The following is a 4,698-nucleotide window of genomic DNA, read 5'->3' as shown; positions in this document are numbered from 1 at the left end:
GGCATGGAGAGAGGGGGCGGGGGCGGGGGCGGCGGCTGCGGCCTGGAGCGGCCTTCCCTAGCCCGAGCTTGGAGGAGAATGGCCCGGGTGCCCCTTATGGCTGGGCTCTGACCACAAAGGTTCCCTGTCCAGCTCTCCTAACAGGTACTTTGTACAGGGTTAGGGGAAGCACAGCACAGTCTTTCCCATTTGTGTTTTGGAAAGCAAAAAATAAAAAGCAAATTCTGCTTTGAAGACATTGTATCCCCAGAGCTTTGGGCAGCACAGCCTTGGATCTGGTCCTCCCTCACGTAAGCGTGACTCCCTGTCCGCCATGAATGGCCTGTCCATCAGCGAACTCTGCTGCCTCTTCTGCTGCCCACTCTGTCCTGGCCGAATCGCAGCCAAATTGGCCTTCCTGACCCCAGGCCTACCTACTCCCTTGTGGACGAGCCCAAACCAGGTTCCAGTGGAGGGGGCTCCACCCCAGGGCGGGATTCTGGGGAGTGGCGGGTCCCTGGGTCGCTGGAAATTGCGAGCTGACTTCCAGTATACACAGCGCGATGTAGACAAGACTAAGGTCTTCTTTACCAAGAGCAGTCGGGAGGACCTCATTTCCCTTATGTACGTCTGGTGTGTGCCGGGGTCAGGTTCACAGTTCTATTCTTCCATGGCAATGCAGTGGACCTGGGCACACGCATCAACTGCAACATCTTCTCTTTTGACTACTCAGGCTATGGGGTGAGCTCAGGAAAACCCTCGAGAAGAATCTCTATGCTGACATTGACGTTGCTTGGCAGGCCCTTCGGACCAGGTATGGCATCGGCCCAGGGAACATCATCTTGTATGGGCAGAGCGTCGGAACAGTGCCCAGCGCAGACCTGGCCTCACGCTGCGAGTGTGCTGCATTCTCCCCTCACATCGGGCATGAGGATCTCCTATCCTGACACCAAGAAGACCTATTGCTTTGACGCCTTCCCCAGCATTGAGAAGGTCTCCAAGATTACATCGCCTGTGCTGATAATCCATGGCACGAGATGATTGACTTCTCACATGGACTGGCTCTGTATGAGCGCTACCCGAAAGCTGTGGAGCCACTTTGGGTGGACGGTGGGTGTTCACGGGCACAGAGACATGGGGCTCTATAGCCAAGACTTGGAGCGCTTTCAAAAGTTCATCTCACAGGAGCTGACAAACCAGCGCAACTGAGGCTCCCAGAGACTACCTGGGGCAAGATGGGCACCAACAGGCACACAGATCCAGGGAACCCACGGGGAGCTGGGAGCCACTGCTGACGACTCAACAGGGTCACCCGCTGGAGGACTGGGAAGTGAGGAGGATTCCCCACCCCTGGGCTTGCCTCTCCGCATCCGGTGCCTCTTCTGACATCCACTCCCCTTCCAGGAGAGGGGACGGATAGAATGACCCCCATCTTTCTCTCCAAAAAGTCCACAGTGATGACCCCAAACTGCTGCTAACACTCGGGCTGCCCCCACCACCTGGGAGGGGCTGGGTGATCCAAACCCCCTCCTCTCCTGCTTCCCTTCTCTCTACCAGGACAACAGCAATAATCCATGAGCCAAGTGTGGTAGGGGAGGATCTCAGTGGACCTCACTCCCTCATTCTCTGCCCCATGCCTCCCCCCAAATCCCAAATACCTGGGAGGGCAGTGACTGCATGAGAAATACCTGCCTTCCCCTCCCCCCCCCCCCCCCCCCCACAGCTCTCCCTGCCAATCAGGGAGGGCTAGTACTACCACACTCCAAGCCCCTCCCAGCAGGGCTCTTCATGATTTCAGACTCCCAGATTCCCCTTCACCACTCTTCCTAATATGTACAGATATACAGATAGATGGAAATATATCTGCATTCATTTTGGAAGCAAAAACAAAGAAATTAAAGATTAAAAATTTTACAGTTAAAAAAAGAAATAAGGAACTTTGGTCATAAAAGTTTTATAGAATAGTAAAAATTTGCCCCAAATTCATGCCAGTTTCCAAACTAGCAGATGGAAAACACTGGAAAGGATAATCAGGTTCCCTTTAAGTTCTAAAATTAGTAACTTCAGTGATTATGTGCAGCTAAGTGGAACAATGGATGGACCTGGAATTTGGAAGACCTGAGTTCAAATCTGCCCCAGATACTGGTTAATTATATGACCTTGGGCAAGTCACTTCAATTGCTATAAGAGTCAAATGATGTATGTAAAGCATTTTGCAAACATGAAGCTGCTACATAAATGCTATTTATTATATTACTTACTACTACTACCACTACTATTACTACTACTACCACCACCACCACCACAACTATTATTACTACTACTACTTCTATTGTTCAGTTATTTTTTTGGTCATATCTGATTCTTCATGACCCTGTTTGGGATTTTCTCGGCAAAGATATTGTAGTGGGCTGACAATCCTTCAACTCATTTTTGAGGCAAACAGGTGATTTGCCCAGGGTCACACAGTTAGTAATTGTCGGAGGGAGGCCAAATTTGAACTCAGGCCTTCCTGACTCCAGGTCTGGCACTCTAACAGCTGCCTATTACTTCTCCTCTTCCTCCTCCTCCTCCTTCTCCTCCTCCTCCTCCTCCTCCTCCTCCTTCTCCAGACTAATTGATATAGCAGAAAATAGTGGATTTGGAGTCAGGAACCTTGGTTCAGGGTATGTGATCCTGGGTGAGTCTCTTCACCAGTCTGAGAGTCAGGTTCCTATTATTGTTAAGATGGACTTCCTCACCTTGGGGTTATGGTGAGGAATTTTGCTTTTTTTTCAATCCTTTCAGTCATGAACAACTTTTCATGACCCCATTTGGGATTTTCTTGGCAAAGATATTGGACTGGTTTGCAATTTCCTTCTCCAGTTCATTTTTACAAATGAGGAACTGAGGCAAATAGGTTAAGTGACTTTCCCAGGGTCTCACAGGGAGTTAAGAGTGTGAGGTCAAATTTTAACTCAGGTTTTCAAGACTCCAGGCTCAGAATATCCACTATGCCACTTAGTTGCCTCAAAGTAAGGAAAGTACTTTGCAAACGTCAATTCACTATGGAAACTCAAGCTATTGATATGCTAAATTGAGTTGCATTGATTACATTTGAGTTGAATCTTTTCTAGGCAGCCAGAAACACCTACTGAATACCTACTATGTTTATATATGGATAGCGTGAATCCCCCTTCTCTTAAGTCTACACCAACTGGTCACTGAGGTAGTTGCTGTTCCACTGGCATGAGGACTAGAGTGCCCCCCCCCCCCCATTACACTGTTGTTACTTGGCTGCACAACAAAGAAGGGAGCAAATGTCTGCTGTTATTCAAAGAGTGTTCTCAGCTTGTTCCCTGCCAGTACCCAGTGCATTCATTAGGCTAGGTGAAGTCTGGAACTAGGGACAGACAACGGAGAAGTTCCTAGTTAAGACCACCGTTGGATTATTGGACTAATACCCACTTGGCATTCCTCCCACCTCCCCTCCCTGACACACACTTTGAGGTGTGCTGGGAAAGACAACTCCTTCCCCCAGTATTAGCTATCAGGCATCAGGAAAAACATAGAATTCCCATTTTAGATTCCCCTTAAAACATGATTGAAGGCTCTGGTGAAAATGCAAATGTGCTTTCTGATAGAGAGAGAGACAGAGACACACACACACACACACACACACACACACAGAGACAGAGACAGAGAGAGAGAGAGAGAGAGAGAGACAGAGAGAGAGAGAGAGAGAGAGAGAGAGAGAGAGACAGAGAGACAGAGAGAGAGAGAGAGACAGAGAGAGAGAGAGAGAGACAGAGAGAGAGAGAGAGAGACAGAGAGACAGAGAGAGAGACAGAGAGAGAGACAGAGAGAGACAGAGAGAGAGAGACAGAGAGACAGAGAGAGAGAGACAGAGACAGAGAGAGAGACAGAAACAGAGAGAGACAGAGAGACAGAGACAGAGAGAGAGAGAGAGAGACAGAGAGAGAGAGGACACTGAGTCATTAACACCTCTGGGTGAATTAGATTATTAGATTACCCTGAGAAGACATCAGAGTCCAAAGAGGATTGGGGGCTAGGAGATTAAGTTTCTGGGGAAGTATGGGAGAAGGGAAAGGTCAGGAGCATTATTAGCACAGGGTCAGGGAAAGCAGTTTGGATTGGGGTAGGGGGGAGCTGATGGGAGGTGCATAGTAAGAGAACTTGGACAGCATGGGCCAGCATTATACTAACACCACACCTATAAAGCATCCTAGGGGATAATGTGCTATATTGTCTCATTTGGACTTTACAGCAACTATGTGAAGTAAAAGGAAGTTATTCTTGTGCCTAATATAATCTTTTTTTTCCTGAATAGATTAGTTATGTCATTCCTCTGCTCAGAAATTCTCAGTGGCTCCCTATTGCTTCCTGGGTAAATTTCACATGAATTTGCCTGGTACTCAAGGCAGCCCAGAAGCTAGTTTCACCTTATTTTTCTAGTCTTTATATATTATTATTTTATATTATTTATTCTATTCTATCATTATATTACATTTTGCTTTTTATGATATTATATGTAATATATTATATTATTCTCCTCTGAGGATTCTATTTTTATCAGGGATAGGGGTTGGATCTGTGATTTCTTTGGTCTAGGAAACTCCTGGGAGAGTCAATTGCCTTAACAAATACAAGTTAAAACTTTCTCTGAAACTTACAGTCTTAGAGAGTTGTCTAGATCTTTGAGAGTGGATGCCTTACTTG

At 47.2% G+C, this 4,698-nt stretch overlaps 1 pseudogene; it reads left to right on the top strand.

Moving 5' to 3' along the window:
- The first annotated feature begins 313 nt into the window (after nucleotides 1–313).
- On the top strand, nucleotides 314–1,188 carry LOC138142809 (alpha/beta hydrolase domain-containing protein 17A pseudogene; annotated as a pseudogene).
- Nucleotides 1,189–4,698: the final 3,510 nt, after the last annotated feature.

Source organism: Petaurus breviceps, unplaced genomic scaffold (genome assembly GCF_028583685.1).
Source record: "Petaurus breviceps papuanus isolate PSGF00001 unplaced genomic scaffold, PetGlider_PUasm1.0 90604, whole genome shotgun sequence".
NCBI classification, from domain to species: domain Eukaryota; kingdom Metazoa; phylum Chordata; class Mammalia; order Diprotodontia; family Petauridae; genus Petaurus; species Petaurus breviceps.
Note: the sequence above shows the minus strand (reverse complement) of the source record. Positions and strands in the feature narration are given on the sequence as shown.